General features: G+C 40.2%; 2 protein-coding genes across 2 annotated transcripts in view; one reads left to right on the top strand and one right to left on the bottom strand.

The window, feature by feature from the left end:
* TMTC3 (transmembrane O-mannosyltransferase targeting cadherins 3) overlaps positions 1 to 17,144 on the bottom strand; it is a 63,255-nt gene extending 46,111 nt beyond the window's left edge. The window contains exons 1-3 of the mRNA XM_043968147.1: positions 17,010 to 17,144; positions 9,230 to 9,309; positions 5,896 to 6,076 (exon numbers count right to left, since the gene is read on the bottom strand). The gene's annotated coding sequence lies outside the window, so the exon portion shown is untranslated. The remainder of the gene's footprint in view (positions 1 to 5,895; positions 6,077 to 9,229; positions 9,310 to 17,009) is intronic.
* Positions 17,145 to 17,442: 298 nt separating this feature from the next.
* CEP290 (centrosomal protein 290) overlaps positions 17,443 to 18,200 on the top strand; it is a 95,335-nt gene continuing 94,577 nt past the window's right edge. The window contains exon 1 of the mRNA XM_043966082.1: positions 17,443 to 17,603. The gene's annotated coding sequence lies outside the window, so the exon portion shown is untranslated. The remainder of the gene's footprint in view (positions 17,604 to 18,200) is intronic.

Genomic DNA, 18,200 nt, shown 5'->3' with positions numbered 1-18,200 from the left:
TATATCTCTAAATGTGTACGTCAATAATAGAAAAAGCGCATTGAACATGCAACTAAAAAAAAAGGACAAATTAAAAATCGCGAATTAAAAACCAAAATGTAAATCTCAAAAAATCAAAGGAGAGAGTAATAAAAACAAAAGTAAAAACAAAAAGTACTGAACTAATAAAAAAAACTAGGAGCTGGTTTTATGGAAAAACAAAACAAAATAAACCATTAATTTGATTAAAAAACAAACACCAAATTACAAGTATCACAAATGAAAAGGGTAGATGCTTTTGAATGAACCAAAGAAGATGAAACTAAAGCAATTATAAGGAGTTATTTTGTCCAACTATATGACAGTAAAACTGCCAATCTAAGTGCAATGGATGAATTATTTACCAAACAAACAAAAAAGCACCAACAACCCCCACCACCTTCCCAGATCAACAGAAGAGGAAATAAAATACTTAAAATCCCTATCTTTAAAAAAAGGAAATTGAACAAACCATCAACCTTCCAGCAACAAATGGATTCACAAGGGAATTTAATCAAACATTCCAGGGACAACTAATCTAAACAATATAAACTATTTGAAAAAACAGGCAAAGAAGGAGTCCTATCAAATTCTTTTTATGACACAAATATGGTTTTGATACCTAAACCATGAAGAGCAAAAACATAAAAAGAAAATTATAGGTCAATTTCCTTACAACACTACTACAGCAATATATCATAAAGATCATACACTATGCCCAGGTGGGATTTATACCAAGAATGCAGGGCTGGTTCAATATCAGGAAAACTATCAGCATAACTGACCATATCAATAACAACAAAAATCATATGATTACATCAATAGATGCTTTTGACAAAACACAACACTCATTCCTATAAAAAACAGTAGAACTCAATGCAGCTATTCTTAAAATGATAAGTAGTATCAAAAATTAATCAAAAATTCATTTGGAAGAATAAAAGGTCAAGAATATCAACAGAATTAATAAAAATGTAAAGGAAGGAGGCTTAGCAGTATTAGATTTTAAACTGTATTATACGGAAATATTGATCAAAACTGGTACTTGATAATAAAAAGGTAAATGAGTGGAACAAAATAGATGGACAATATATAGTAACAAATTAAAGTAACCTCGTGTTTGACAAATGTAAAGATTTAAGATTTGGGGATAAGAATTCATTATTTGGTAAAAATTGTTGGGAAAGCTGTTGGGAAAGTTTAGCAGAAATTAGGAATAAAGCAGTATCTTACATCATTTACCAAGATAAGGTCAAAATAGATACAAGACTTAGATAAAAAGGGAGATATTATAAGAAAATCAGAAGAATATGGAACATATTCCCTATCAGACTTATGGATAGAACAAGTTGTGAACAAACAAGAGATAGAGAGCATTGTGAGCTATAAAATGGACAATTTCTATTATATTAAATTAAAAGATTCTGTACAAATAAAACCAATAGTTTCTCAGACAAAGGTCTCACATCAAATGTATAAAGAACTTTATAAAATTTATAAGAATATGAATCATTCCCCAATTGATAAATGATCAAAGGATACGAACATGTAATTTTTCAATGAAGAAATCAAAACTATAAATAGTGATAGGAAAAAATGCTCTAAATCACTATTGGTTTGAGAAATGCAAATTAAGATGACTGAAACATCATCTTACACTTTAAGACTGGCTAAAGTGCTAGAAGGGGAAAGCAACAAATGCCGGAGGGGATGTGGAAAAACTGGGACACTAATTCACTGTTGGTGGAACTGTGAACTGATCCAACCATTTTGGAGAGCAATCTGGAATTATGCCCAAAGAGATATAAAACTGTGTATACTCTTTGATCCAACAATACCACTATTAAGTCTCTTCTAACGTGATTAAGAAAAAAGGAAAAGAACTTACATGTTACAAAATATTTATAGCAGCTCTCTTTCATGGCAAGGAACTGGAAATTGAGAGATGCCCATCAAATGGGGAATGGCTAAACAAGCCATGGTATATGATTGTGATGGACAACACTACTGTGCTGTAGGAAATGCTGACTTCGTTGACTTTAGAAAAACATGGAAAGACTTTCATGAAATAATGAAGAGTTAAATGAGCAGAACCAAGAGAAGGTTGTACACAGTAACAGAAACAAATACTCAAATCAACTACAGAGGACCCATGAAGGAAGATGATAGCTACATACATAGAAAGAATTGATAAGTAGACATTTGTGTGGTATGATTTTATACACACACATTATAGACAAGTGTATAATGGTAGCCTTCTCTAGGATGGGATGCTAGGAACAAAAATAATTACACAGCAGAGAACAAAAGAGAACTTAGAAGAAAGTGCAGAAAAGGCATGGAGCAAGAAAAAATCTTGGGGAAAATGACTCTCACAATACTATACTTGCATACAATGCCATCCTGATGCCAATCCATCCAAAAACTAAGTTCAAAAACCACTGCTGAAGATACAATGGTGGAGAGAAAAAAATGTTTATAGTGTAATTAGAATACCAATTACCAGGGATTCTGAAGTCATATAAAGGAACTGTCGTCTTTTTTTTTTCTTTTTAAAAATGCTATGGGAATAGGAGGGAGTCATAGGACAGGTTGGGAGAAGGATAAGAAAGGCTGGGCTGGGGTGAAGGGAAGAGAAGAAAATTTAGAGCTAAGTAAAAAGAATTACTTTTAAACACAATACTTATTTTTGTGTTGTTTTTTTTGGGGGGGGTGGGGGTGGGGCAATGAGGGTTAAGTGACTTGCCCAAGGTCACACAGCTAGTAAGTGTCAACTGTCTGAGGCTGGATTTGAATTCAGGTCCTCCTGAATCCAAGACTGTTGCTTTATCCACTGTGTCACCTAGCTGCCACCAAATTTTGTTGTTGGGTGTTGGTTTTTTGGGGTTTTTTACAATACTTATTTCTAAGATTTTTTGGGGGAAGGCTCAAACCTACTTTAAACTATGGACCATAAACTGTAGTCTGTACAACTTGATTTGTCCATAAAATTATGTTTACGTTGGCATATCAAGTTTAAAAGCAGACTTCACTCAGACTATTATAGCTATTTAGAACAATACAACACGATGAATAAAGAAAACAGTAATTTTTTAAAAATTGTAGATGTTTTTCTAGAATTCTACAGAAATACCTAGAAAGTTCTAAATTTCATAGGAGAAACTGATGTTCAAGTTTTGTTTTTTTAAAGCTAATACTTAGAGGAGCAAATATTCTGAATTCCCTTGCTATTAAACAAAACAAAAACAACCCCAAAAATTGAAGCTCAATTCAATTCTTTTACAATAAAATTGTAATTAACTGCAAGACAATTAGGATTTGTTCATATTTCATTTTTAGAAAAATGAAGTAAATCACAAAGAAAAATGTTGATCAGTGTCAGAAGCTTGGCTGCTTATTTGTTCAGTCATAATACCTGTGACACCTTGTTTCTCAGATGGTTAATAAGAAAGAGTTAGTGCCCATACCCCGGAGTAAAAAAACTAAGAGAAAGACTTTTCCAGGCATTGAGTTTGGGGACTGGGTAGATAGGTTTTCATTTGAGGATGGGCAAGCTCATTCTGGTCCAAGTTGGCCCTGTCCCTTGAAGGGATAGTATAACCCAAGAATGTGCCTTGTCTAGCTTTGGCCTGAAATATGGAAGCTACAATTTCATCCCCCCATCTCAAGAAATTGGAACTTGATGACAACTGGTCATCAAACACTTTGCACTCAAAGCAAACATGTGCCTTTCCAGAATTGCTAAACTGTAAATTGGTAGGATTTTCAACCACTCATATATGCCTGCTGACTTGCCTAGATATTGTGAGAGGAATAACAGGGGGAGACGAATAGGCATCACCCCCCACCCCCACCCCAGTTATTCTAAGCAGACTCTGTATACTGGCTTTCCAGCCAGAGGACTGCAGGAAGGCTGAGCCTACATGTTTCTTCTTGCCCTTCAGAAGGGGGCAGCTTGTATATTTTCTATGTTCTAGACCTTTTTGCTCTCCTTGTCTCTTCTTTCTTCAGCAGCAACCACAACCTAGAGGCATGTTCTCTCAGCTGAGCAGGAGCTAGAGCAACAGGCTCATCACCTCTTTTCTGAGGGAATAGCCAGGAGTTCTGGTGAATTTTCAGATTAATGCAGATGTGTTGAGAGAGTGCTTTTTTTTTTTTAAACTTCTGTCTTCTTGCCTCTCCTTCCAATGCTGTCTATTCAGCTTTCTCATATCATACCCTCTCGCACCCAATCAGTAAAACTAGAGGTGCAGAATATTTCTGAACCATTCTCCATCAGGTTGACTCTTGTTGTTTTGTTTTTGTTTTTGTTTTTTGGCCAGGCAATGAGGGTTAAGTGACTTGCCCAAGGTCACACAGCTAGTAAGTGTCAAGTATCTGAGGCCGGTGTGAACTCAGGTCCTCCTGAATTCAGGGCTGGTGCTTTATCCACTGCACCACCTAGCTGCCCCAGGTTGACTCTTTCTTTCACACTCAAACATTCTTTCTCTCCCTCCTTTTTCAGATTTTTTTTCTCTTTATTTTATCCTTATGACTTATTGTCTTGGTGCTCTGCTAGGACTTGTGTCAATTCAGGCCTAGAGGACATAGGAAAGGTATCTATTTATAATTTATCCCTGTCTTCTTTGAAGGAAAGCACATATGGCTGAATTTTTAAGATTTTGCTCAATAAAAATTAGATTTGTATATGTTTTTATTAAGCTAAAATGTCCCCAAAATAGTTCATTTGTATCGAAGTTTTGTGCATTCTACAAACAGTATTGCTTTTAGTGGAATTTATGTGTGAGCTACTTTGTTGTTTTATGTGAAAGTCAGTGGTGGTGGGAAATGCAGGGAGGTGATAAAAGACATTGAAATGTATCAATAACTACCATCAATGATAGAGAGTAAGAGTATAAGGTTTGCTGTGGAGGTTTTTGAGGTTTCAAAGTCTCATTCAAATATTACAGGTCAAAAAAAAAAGTAAAATCAGCCACCATTTATATAGTGTCCTACTATATTACAAATTACTTCCCTATACACGACTCTGTGAGGGTTGCCCCACTCACTTGATGTAGTGGGTCCATCCTTTCCTTGTTTCTCTTCTTAAACCTAAAATAACTCAAAAAGCTCTTTTTATTGTCTTTAGCGTTTCTGCCTATGTCTGCCTTTTTTTTTTTTTTTGCAGGGCAATGAGGGTTAAGTGCCTTTCCCAGGGTCACACAGCTGTCAAGTGTCTGAGGCTGGATTTGAACTCAGGTCCTCCTGACTCCAGGGCTGGTGCTTTATCCATTGTGCCACCTAGCTGCCCCCCCTATGTCTGCCTTTTTGATGCTGTTCTTGCAGGTCTGTGGTATTCTTTTGTATTTATCTTCAGTTCACTAAGAATAAATCATGCCAAAGTAACCTCATTTCCTTTTTTGGGATGGATAACAGACTAGTAGATTAGTAAAATTCTGTTGATGTAGTACATTTACAATTTGGCAAAGGTCTGCCACAGTTTCCCCATGGTTTTGCTATTCTTTCTCTACCTTTTGCCAGCTGCCTTGCTGCTGCATTCCCACCCTCTGACTCCTTCCTGTTGGATTTGAAGTTGGAGGGCCTGGGTTCATACCCTGGCTCTAATTCTTACTATCTGTGTGGCATCAGGCTAGTTATTGACCTTCTCTTAGCTTCAGCAAGTAACCTTCCCTGTAAAATGGACAGTTTGGACAAGATGGTCTCTGATGTCCCTTCCAACCCAATCTATGATCTGATAAAAGCAAATTACTGCATGATGGAATCAAGAAAAAAAAAAGGTTCTTGTAGGTTTGCACGATGAATTAATCTAATAAGAAAACTGAATAGGAGTAAAATCATGCACTCAGACTAATAACACAAAATAAAGCAATCACTCACCTTATTCACCAAACCTGGCTCTAAAAGACTTCTGACTGTTGTCAAAAGGCTTAAGATCTGCCATCAATGAAGTTATTAAAAAATAAGGCACCCCAGGTTCTGAAGGGGTGTTGTTGTGGACAGCACTGTTATCCACAAGCTGAGTCAGTGGTATCACATTGCAGGGCAGCACACAAGATCACTACAGGAGAAAACAAATTTATTATAAGCCTCGTGGTCCAAGGCAGAAGGATGCTAAATTCTACTCTATTGTGAAGTTATTTTCATTATACACAAAAGCAGGGAGCAAAACTTGGGGAAAATGACTCTCATAATACTATATTTGCACACATTGCCATCCTGATGCCAGTCCACCCAAAAGTCAAGTTCAAAGACCATTGCTGAAGATACAAATAGTAGAAGAAAAAAATGTTGATAGTGTAATTAGAGTATCAATTGCCAGGAATTCTGAAATCATGATAATAAATTGCTATGGGAATGGGAAGGAATCATAGGATAGGTTGTTACTTTGAAACACAATACTTATTTTTAAGATGTTTTGGGGAAAGTCCAAACCTACTTTAAGCTATGGACCATAAACTGTTCAACTTGATTTGCCTGTAAAATTATGTTGTCTGGTATATCAAGTTTAAAAACAGACTTCACTCAGACGATTATTACAAATTTGCAAGGAATTTTTAATTTTTACCTACTTATTGAAAGCAAGTTAAGAGCTTCAGAAAAAAATTTACCAACATTGTAGTAATCTTGCTATAGTAAACAAAGAAACTCATAGACTTTGTGATCAAGCACATATAGAAAACATCAATTTTGAAAAAAAGAACTGAGGAAATAAATGGCTAACAAAAAAAATCTTACTGAATATAACTAACTAATGAAACTTTCAAAAATTAGTCTCATTCAAGGTTTGTCTCCTTTGGGATAAGTTTCTTTGCAATTTTAAGATTGTTTAATTATTTTTTGTGTGTGTGAGGCAATTGGGATTAAGTGACTTGCCCAGGGTCCCACAGCTAGTAAGTGTCAAGTGTCTGAAGTCATATTTGAACTCAGGTCCTCCTGACTCCAGGGCTGGTGCTCTATCCACTGTGCCACCTCACTGCCCCCAAGATTGTTTAATTCTTGATTTGGTCTGTGCATTTCCAAACTTGAACCAACTTCTTTCTGTTGCAGATAGAAGAAACTAAAGCAAGCAAGAATGGAGAGGAATCTGATACATGTCATGCAAAGTCTACATCACCATGCTGTATGAGGAATATGCTTGGCAGAAACACTGAATTCTTGGATTCCACATCTAAAAACTGTTTGCATTCCACAACATATGAAAGTCTTATGTACTGTTTTCCAGGGAGATAGTGTAGTAGTCATATCCTCAATAAATGCTATTTATACTTCTGAATACATAGTACCTAATGTAACCATTCACTCAATTTCTCCTTTGAATCCAGTTAGAACTGAAATGTTATACCTGAACTTTAGACCAAAAGTCAACAAGCAGCACCAATGAAAAGAAAGCAATGAATCCTATGAATGAATGATTTGTCCAATGAGGATGGTAATGCTTCTTAAGACAGAAGAGGCATGATTTTCCCAGAGATACTTTGGTCTTGGTCTTATTTATCAAGTCACCTACCACCCCCCTTTTTTTTTCTCTCCAAAAGACTGGCTTGCCTTTTTTCCTGTTGGCTACTATTACCTGTTCCTTCTACGCAGGGATGGGGTTTTATTTTTTTCATCATTTGTTTATTGCGGAGGGGAATGGAAATAGCAGCTCTCAGCTTCTCCCTTATCCTCCTGTGTCTACAGTAAGCCCTTCTATGATTTTTACTATTAGTAACAGGGGAAAAAAGACAAGGTGAAAATTAAAAAGTTTCTCAAGTGCCTTGTAATAAAAGTTGTTTTCAGCCTCTGCTAGAACCTAAATGGAGCTAAACCCTGATCACTTTATACCTATATCCTGTTTTGTTTAAAAACAAAACAAAACACTATATCCTTGTTTTTATTTTTGACCACCCTACCTAACCTCTCTGCACCTCTCACTCTTGGGGGTGGCATTCCTTTCTCCTTTTTTTTAAGGGTCCCACCTACTTAAAACCTATAGGAAAAGACAATGTTGGATGTCTCTGGATATACAATGATATTCTACCACATTTTGAAGGAAAACCTAAAAATTAGCCTTTTTTCTCAAGTGTCTTCCTTTGAAACAGAAAGATACTCTGGGTTCACAATCTGATTTTCTCTCACACTATTTGCTTATCTTCAGGATGTCAGAAATGTTAAGCAACTGAAATAGCATTTAGTTTTACATAATATGTTCATATTGCATAGTTTGCAGAAATCATTTGGTGCAATGAAGGCCCATGGAAAAAAACATGGACATACTACTTATACTATTTTAGGCATCAAACCAAAAAAATGGACCTCCCCCCGCCATTTTCCTAGGATTGGAGAGAAAACCCCCTAGCAAAATCATGGATAAACTGAATTCATATTTGTCACCCTTTCTCCAGTAACTTACAGAACTTCTCCATTACATCCCCTAATCTACATATAATGAAAATCCAACTAATATCTGTGCTTTGTGGTTGACTGACTTAACTCTGTGTGGGTGCACAAATATGGTCATCTGGTCATTTATGCCATAAAACTATCTTAAAATCAGTTTAAGACTATATTCAAAAATGTTGTTTAAGTTTTGTTTAAAACATTCCACAGGATTAAATATACTATGTTTTAGAAAATTTCTGTTGAGTTTGCAGAATAAAATTTGTAAATCTGAAGTGGTGTAACTACGGAGCAGGGGTTGCTTAAGGGAATTTGCAAATTATGATTTAACAAATTTCCGGCTCAGTGCTCAATGGGAGAAAACCCAACCTAAGAATAAATTGAAAATTTTCTCTTTTTGATTGGAAAACCTTACAATTTAGTGAGTTTTATTAAGAATTAGTATATGGTTAATTGTTGCTCTTAGCTTGTGTATGGGCCTCAGAGGTGTTGAAGAGACTGACAGACCTTTCAGCTAATCCAGAGTGCTAGGAAGACTGAATGAAGCTAATTAAAGGGACATCTTAAATGATTCCACAGTGGTTGAGATAGTAAGAAGCTGCTAGCACCTAGATGCAAGGAATCTGAAAAGATTCAAGATAAATTTAAAAGGAAAATTATAATGAAAGCTGAGTAAGAACAAGGACAGGATATGGTCTGATAACCTGTATCTTATTTGAGACAGCTACTAAATTACACCAAAGTTTGCTTTAGAAAAATTTTCTACTTATATATTTTCTATATTAAGCTATTTTTACAGTTAAGTTAGGTTTTTAAAATTTGAAATACTCACCTGTCGTCTACTACAGCATAACACCACATGAATCAAGATATCTACTGCCATTTGATGGGCCCTAATTTTAGTAGCAGTATCTAAAGAAAGAAAAAAGGCAAGTCTTAAATGTTGGATTTGCCAGCGAATTTGTAAAATGATGACAGATTATACAAATACACTGTAGAACATACTGGCATATTTTCTTAAAAAAGGGCAGGTTTCTCAAAAGGTTTGCACAAATGTAGAAATAACTCAAAATACAGTAAAAAATTAAGCTAATTTCCGTTACTGGTTGACAGCAGACAATACTAAGTTACTTAGCCGTGCGGCCGAACACTGTTGTTGTTTGTCCTTCATTCTCAAGGTGGACCGTGACGTCATAACTTTCAGTGAATTGGGTTTAAGTGAGGGAGGGCTGTGCAAGGTCACCAAGCTCACTCACTCCTCCAGAGCTGTCTGGGTCCAGTGGTAAGACAGACACCACGGGCACTGGAGATAGCCCTGGATGTTTAAGGCAACTGGGTTAAGACTTGCCCAGGGTCATACAGCTAGTAAGTGTCTGAGGTAAACTCAGGTCCTCCCAACTTCAAGGCCAGTGTCTATCCACTATGCCACCTAGCTGCCCTGGTTGTACATTAATATTAATACACATCAGACATAGTTTCCATTTACCATACACAACTAGTTGTAGCCCTGTCCCACAGAAACATCCCCTCTATGTTCTAATATAGATTTACATTTAGCAAGAATTACAACGAAATAACCCTTCTCCTTCCTCACCTCCAACCTTTTTAGTGTGAAGTTTTTGGAAGTATCAGTATGAACTCTAGAGGGACCATCTGCTGGGTCTGGGCATCTTCTCTGGCTGCCCTCCATGCCTGGAATTCTCTCCTGCTCCTACTGGCTTCCTCTGAAACGACTGACCTCTTTGGCTTCTTCTAAATCCCAAATAAAATCTGATCTTCTACAGGAAGTCTTCACACCCCCCTCAATTCCAGTGTCTTCCCTGTATTAATGATCTCCCATTTATCCTGCATACAAATTACTCTGTATTTGTTCGGGATGTTGCCTCTCCCATTAGAAGGGAGAGGACATCTTTTGCCCCTTTTTCTAATCCCAGGGCTTAGTGCCCTGCCTGACATATAACAGGCACTTAATAAATGCTTACTGTTTAAGAGACAGAGAAGTAATTCTTGAGTTTGACACCAATGGGTCAAAGTAACATAAGAAGTAACTTGAAGGTTGAGTAGGTTTGCTGAGAATACAACAGAATAAGATCTGCTGGTTGGACAGGGTTTGATATTACCTATAATTAAATACTGAAAATCATTTTCCTTCTCTCATAATTTAAATTTTTTTATAAAATCATTTGCATCAACAGACTTTGAAATATAATAAGAATATGTTGAAGACGACTACTAGGATTAAAAGGACTTTGCAGAAGGAATCAGACCAGCCAGTTTATAGCTTCTTTTATTTGACATTTTAAAGAAAGGGTCTCCGGAGAGAGACTGTGTGGCTTAACTTAAGCCACTGGAGGGAAAGGAAGGCAGGGACAATACAGTAAAACTATCAAGGTAGTTCACTGAGTCCTTCTGAACCCTGGGGTTGGAAATCATACTTCCAAAATATGCATACTAAACTAAGGACCTTGACTAAAAGCTCCAAAGAGGAAACAGAAAGTGGCAGAGAAGGGACGGACAGAACCTGGACTTGTACCTGGGATCTTAGGCAAGACTGTCTTCAGGTCATGGCAAAAAGGGGAGGGCATAACGATTCAGTACTTTTAGCTCTATGCTTTAGGGCAGCTAAAGCAGCTCTGGGTTATGGAAGCTTAGCAAATAACCTGAGTTCAGGGCCACACCTCATTCAGAAATAGATCTGATTGATTAGTTTCCCATCCCTGGGCTGGGAGGCAGTGAACAACCAACCAGAGATAAAGCCTGCAATGCTCCAAGGATAAAAATCTCTGGCTACAGATAGGAGGCAAGAGATTCTGGAAACCAGGAAGAGGGGATGTGACTAAGAAGAAGACAATCTGTTTGCCAAAGAAATAAGGCAGGGTGGTGTGGTGAAAAGAATACTGATTTTGGAATCAAAGCACTAAAATATGAATCCTAGTTTTGCTACTTTGGCAAGTCACCTCCCCAATAACTTATCTGCCCCTCAATTTCCTTGCCTGTAAAATAAAAGGGAAGGACTAAGATGATTTTTAAAGTCCTTCTCTGCTCTGAATCCTATGAATTTCTTTGTTAGCAGGAACATATAAAAACTATATATAAAACCAAATCCAAGGCACAATACCACATCCTTTTTTTTTTTTTTATAAGGCAAGCACTCTCTCGAAGTACACGAGGGGGAAAAATCTCCTGTCACTTAGGAAAAAAGTGTCATTAAAAATTAAAAAGTCAAGCCTCTCCTATTAAAAGTTTGAATGTTTTATAGTTTAAATTTTGAAATCCACTGCTTAATATGCTTAATAGCTGACAGGCATGACAGACAAGGACTTAATAAAAACTACAAAATGTAGAGAACCATTTTCAAATACAAACAAATACACTGTAATTGGTCTTAAAAAGTTTAAACAAATCAATGTAGAGAATCATCTTCAAGTACAAACCATAATATACTCTAGTTGGTCTTTCAAAGTTTACACAAATTACCTATCCTGTAACAATTTACAAAGGCCTAGGGTGTTCCCTCCTCAACTCACATTTTAACAATCACTTCAATTTCTCATTCAGTTAAGGACAAGTACAGGCCTGTATGTAGCAAACTCATTCTCTATAAGAGGCAATCAAAAAGATAATAGCAATGTGTATTGTATTTATTTTAGGTGCTGTCATAATTTATTTTAGTCATGGGAATGTGGGTTAGTGCTAATTTCAATGACATGGAGACAGAAGAGGAACAAGAATAGCTTCTAAATAACCTAAGTAGTTTCTCCCACAGAATAAAGATAGAGGTGTAAAGAAATGTCTTTCTGGTTTAAATATTTCAACAGGATAAAGAATTCCTAAAGAGTAAAACAATGAAATGAGGCCCCAAGATAAGTGTTTCTTTAAAAGGATCATATCAGAAATTCTCAATTTAATTCAAACATTAGTCAAGGAGGGGGAAGATAAAGACAAAGGTTCATAGTTAGTTTTATCAAAATTTCCCAAGATTAAATAACATACGGAATTAGAACTTTTGTTCAGGTCTTATAATTTCAGGTTAGGTACATACCTCAAATACAAAATTTCTAAGAAAAGCTTTGTTTTCATTTCCCCTATAAAATCAAGGACTGAAAACATTGCAATACAAATAATATTTAAATCCCTGACTAATATTTATACTGATAAACAAGTTGATGCTACTATAGATTAAGGAATGCACAGCTGAATAATGTTTACATTCCTTTTAAAATCAGTTTAAAATAATCAGGCCTAGTTTCTGGAATGCAGAAGCAGACTAGGTCAGCAGAGTGCCAGACCTGCGCTAAGGATGATCCGGACTGAAATTCTGCTTCTAATCCATGGACAAGACACTCAACCTCTCTGAGCCTCAGTTTCCTCATCTGTTAAAGAGGGATAATAGCTGTAGTATCCACTTCACAGGATTATGAAGCTCAAGTGGTATAAGCTCTATCTAACAGTCTCTTGTGAACTTTAAAATACTATATAAATATCAATTCCTTTTCCTAGACTTTGGAGGTCTTATGCTCCTTTAAAGCATACAGTGATGACATCAATGACTTAATTTTTTGGTCATGTATATTTTAGATAAATTAAAAACAAATAAAATCCATTACACTTTGGAAAGAATATAGCATTATTTTCTTTTTTTTCTTTCTTTCTTTTTTTTTTTTTGCAGGGCAATGAGGGTTAAGTGACTTGCCCAGGGTCACACAGCTAGTAAGTGTCAAGTGTCTGAGGCTGGCTTTGAACTCCGGTCCTCCTGAATCCGGGCCGGTGCTTTATCCACTGCGCCACCTAGCTGCCCTATAGCATTATTTTCAAAGGGGAATTTCTATTATCAATGACAGCCACAAAATTCAAGACAGCCCTGCCAAAAAGCAAGTATAAAGACAGATTATCTATATGCCAGACATTCTTCCCCGGGAAAGCTATCTCCCCCCTCAAACTTTCCACCACAACTTATCCCTCTCTGTTTTCTGCACTTACTCAGATTCAAATGATCATTTGGACATTCCCTTCAATGAAGTAAATCATAATTCACTCCTGCCTGTCTCTCTTGCCCAGCTCCTGTGTTAGAGGCTTTCTTTGCTTCCTCCAGTCAAATTGTTATTCCTTGCCCTTTTTATGAAATCTGCCCTTGTCTTTCATTTAAACATTTTCCTGATATCCTTTATTTAAAAAAATAATAAACATTTTTATTTATAGTTTTGAGTTCCAATTTTTATTCCTCCTTCCCTCCCTCCCTGAGGTAGTAAGCAATCACATATGGGTTATACATGTACATTATGTAAAACATTACCATATTAGTCATTTTGTACAAGAAAACTTGAATAAAAGAAAAAAAATGAAAGTGAAAAATAGCATGCTTCAGTCTGCGTTCAAACAATACGTGATATCCTTTAAAGCTCCTTATTTGTTATAAAGTATAGTCTCTCACACCATCAGTGCCTTCTTTCTGTGTGGAATTCAATGTGTTCCATATCTGATGGTCATGTATACATATATGCTAGTATAATTGGAGCTCAATCCTTCTTATCCCCTTTCTCCCTAAATTATTACTCCTTAATCACTGGCTCCTTTCCTACTGCTTATGAGTAGGCCTACACCTCCTCTCTCCTTAAACGTTTTACTTGATTTTACCACCCTTCCTAGCTGGCATGCTATTCTCTCCTCCCCTTCAAATCAAGACTCCTAGAAAAGAATGCCTATATTCATTTGCCTACATTCTCTCTCTGTAGTAATTGCCAACTCTCATAGCCTTTTCTCAGTCCTCATTCTCTCCGCATGACACTGTTTTTATTTATATATATATATATATATATATATATATTTTTTTTTGGTGAGGCAATTGGGGTTAAGTGACTTGTCTAGGATCACACAGCTAGTAAGTGTCAAGTGTCTGAAGCCAGATTTGAACTCTGGTCCTCCTGACCAGGGCCGGTGCTCTATCCACTGGGCCACCTAGCTGCCCCTGCATGACACTCTTGACAACCATCTTCTTCCTTCTTTGGTTTTGAGGCTCCTCTTCCTGGGGCAGAGCCAAGATGGCAGAGGAAAAACAGTGAGCTCTCAGATCGCTCTAAAAAACATCCAAATAATGCCATAGGACAATTCTTGGAGCAGCAAAACCCACAGAAGAATGTGCTGAAATCATCTTCCAACCAAGAACGGCTTGGAAGGTCATAAGGAGGGAGCTGCTGTGCTGAGACAGGAGTGGAGTCCAACCCCACAGTCACCCTGACACAGATCCAGTCCCAGGAAGGCCTCACCAAAGAAAGAGACCCCACCCCCCCAGAGCCTCTGAATCAGCTGCAGTGCCAGTGTCATTTGGTATTAAGCTCACAGTCTGGTGAGAAGGCTGGGCCCTTGGCAGGGGGGAGATTACAGGGGTCTATGCTGGTGCTGAGGCAGAACTTGGGTTTTTCACCCTTGCTGGGAACCAGGAGGTAGGCTTGAGTACCAGTGGCCCAGGTGGGGGAGGGGCACAGGTTTGTTGGAGCTGACAACCACAACACACAAAGCTGGTTGATTAGCAAGGTGGTCTGGGGTCATCTGTGGACCAGACCAGGTGAGTGAAGAACCTGCTCCTCTTTAAATCATACCACCTGGGACCTTCTGTAGCTTGGGATACTGCAGCCTGTAAACAGTGCCCCACTTTAAGGTGCTAAAAGTCAAGTAAAAGAAAGGCAAGATGAGCAGACAGAGAAAGGTGAGGACCACAGAAAGTTTCTTCAGTAACAAGGAAGATTGAGGTGCACCCTCAGAGGAAGATGTCAATGTCAGGGCCCTTATATCTAAAGCTTCCAAGAAAAATAAGAATTGGTCTCAGGCCACAGAGGTGCTCAAAAAGGACTTTGAAGTTAGAGAGATAGAGGAAAAAATGAAAAGAGAAACGAAGGTGATGCAGGAAAGAAGTGAGAAGAAAGTCAACAGCTTGAAAAGCCAAATTGGCCAAATGGAAAAGGAGGTAGGTACAAAAGCTCTCTGATGAAAATGATTGCCTAAGAATTAGGACTGAACAAATGGTTTTGAGGCTCCAGCTCCTTTCAGAGTCTGGCCTACCCTCAGTCTCTCTTGCAGGATCATCATGCTTCTCCCACCTCCTCTGCCTCCATATATCTCAGGGCACTCTTTCTCTGCACTCTCCTGTTGATCTCACCAGCTTCCATGAGTTTAATTATCACCTCTATGCTGATGACTTACAGATTTTATTTCTATCCTTTTATTTACACAACCCCAGTACCCCCCTAGGACACCCCTAGAGGCCCCTTAAATTCATCATGTCCAAAACAACCCTCGTTATCTTCTTTTTCTAAGTTGCCCATTTCTGTTTTAGGGTACAGCTATCCTTCTAGGCACTCCAGCTTGTAACTCTGGAGTTGTCTTCAACTCTTTCTTTTCTAACACATCCAATGAGCTGCCAATTCTTGTCACTGCTACAGCCAAAACACATCTTCCATCCATTCCCTTCTTTCCACTCACATGGCTACCCGCCTAATTCAGGCTCTCCTCACTTCTCTGCCAGCTGACTGGACTACTGGCAATAGTCTTCCCTTCTCCAAAGCTGTTTAAAACATTAAGTGTATCCGTGTCATTCTCTTGCTCAAGAAGCTCCAGTGACTCCCTCTTGCCTGAATCAAGAAAACCAAAAATACTAACAACCCCCTCCCCCCCCAAAAGCACTCAAACCTCATTTTTGCCTTTAAAATACTTCATAATACGGTTCCAGTCTAATTTTCTAGACTTACCACACTTTACTCTCCTTCACAAGGTCTACAGTCCAGTCAAACTATCTGGCTTGCTGTTTTTTGGATGAGAAGCTCAATTTCTTGCCTCCAAGTCTTTGCAAAGGCTCTTCCCCCTCAAGTCTTGAAAGCATGTCCTCACCTTCACAGAAACCCTAGCTTCCCTCAGAGCTCAGCTCGGGTGTCCCTGCCTAAAAGTAGTCTGTCCAATCCACGCACGGGCTGCTCTCCTTCCCCAATCTTCACTCCCCGAGTTAACTCATGTAGTTAACCAGTAAAACAAGGCAGGCACTATGTAAATGACAGCTGCTATTATTTTTTTATTTTAGCACTAAACTTCTACAAAGCCTTGCACACAGTAGGCACCATATACATGCTAGCCGTTATAGTCTGTACCCCAGCTCTTGACTAGCGCACAGTAAGAGCTTAAGGAATCCTCTCCGGATCGGCCCTGCCCAGGGGCACGGGCTAGGAAGGAGACTCGAACCCAGGTCTCGCTGCCTCTAATTCGCTATGTCACACGCACCGAGTCCGTTCCTCCAGGGGACCTGCAGCGAGGGGTGCGGGCAGAGAGGAGGCGACGGACTGAGGAGGGGGTGGCGGGGTGCTTTCTTCTCCCCTCCCCCCCTCTCCACCAGGTGGCCCCATTTCCTCGCCCAATTAGTTGAGGCAGGAGAAAGTTTTCTGGACCCGCCCAGACAACAGTCAGCAAGGGCCCGGGGCGTGGGGGGTGGGGTGGGATAGGGTGGGGCGCTTCCCCCCCCCCCCAAACCTTGGAGGGGAATGAAAGAGAGGAGGAGGCCGCGGTTAGGCAGGGAGAAGGGGCGACCGCCCGGCCCTGCGCCCCTTAGCTCGGCGCCAGCCGCTCCTTACCCGTTCTCCATGCAGGGGCAGACGAGACGCCGAGAAGCCCTCTCCGGACGCCAGTCCCGGGGGAACCTCCTCCACGCCCCGCTGCGAGCGAGCGCTACGAGAGACGCGCCAGAGACGCTTCTCAGACTCCCCAGACCCGGCGCACTGCACGCCGGGAACTGCCCAGCTCCGAGCTCTCGCTCAGGACTACGTCTCCCGGCAAGCACAGCGCATCCCCCTCCGGGCTGCGATGCACCCTGGGAATCGGAGTTCTCACTTCATCTCCCGTCCCCCTCCAGTGGTGTTGAAGCCTCGCTTCGGACTAGAGCCGTAAAGCATCGCCCCGCAGTCGTGAAATGTAGGCTAGTTCAGCGCTCCGCATCCGGGACTCTGGGCTGACCCGGGGTTGCAGTAGGGTGGCGCTGCACAGACCTACGAGACGGGGTGGGGACCATCGGGTCGCCTAGCAGCCACTGCCGCCGCCGCCGCCTCGGCTCTCCAGAGTAGACCCGCGGTGGAAGCGCGGGCGCGGCGGCCCAGACTGAGAAAGGACCGAGCCTCCTCCAGGAGGGTGGGGGCCCTGCGGGACGTCCCCACCGCCGCCTCCAGTCACCGGTCAGTGCAGTGCGCCGGGGAGCCCCCCGACTCTCCCTCCCCTTCCCCCTCCAGATGCGCCCTGCCCAGATGTGAGAGCCCGTGCGCCCGCCGGCGGGTGCAGTTTATGGAACCTCAGATTGGGAGCCAGCTTGGGGGAGGGGGGCGGTGCGGAGGCATCTCCTCGAGTCTCTCTGCGCCTCAGTTTCCCCTTCTGTAAAACAGTGGGACCATCTATTAAGCTTCTCACTCTAGATCTGTGATCTTTTTCTGCTGCCAGGCCCAGCGTGATGCATAGACTGGGCTATGGGAGGCAGGGCAGGGAGATACCCCCTCAATTAGCGAGTGACGCCCACTCCCCAAATCAGAAGCGGACTCCGTGTATTTACACTGGCTGGTCCCCAGAAGTCTCACCTGCCTCACCTTGGTTCCCTGGCTCAAGACCTCAGCCCAAATCCTACCTTCTTCTAGAAGCCTTTCCGGCTCCCTTCAGGGGTTGGGGGAGAGGAGGGGGCTTCAGTCCATGCTTAGCTACAATGTATCCTGCGTGTGCTGTGTATAACATAGTTGCTTTCTGCTGTTCCCCCTTCCCCCTCATTAGACTGTGAGCTCCTTGAG

Source organism: Dromiciops gliroides, chromosome 5 (assembly GCF_019393635.1).
Source record: "Dromiciops gliroides isolate mDroGli1 chromosome 5, mDroGli1.pri, whole genome shotgun sequence".
Classification (NCBI taxonomy): Eukaryota; Metazoa; Chordata; class Mammalia; order Microbiotheria; family Microbiotheriidae; genus Dromiciops; species Dromiciops gliroides.
This window is presented reverse-complemented; position numbering and strand designations above follow the sequence as displayed.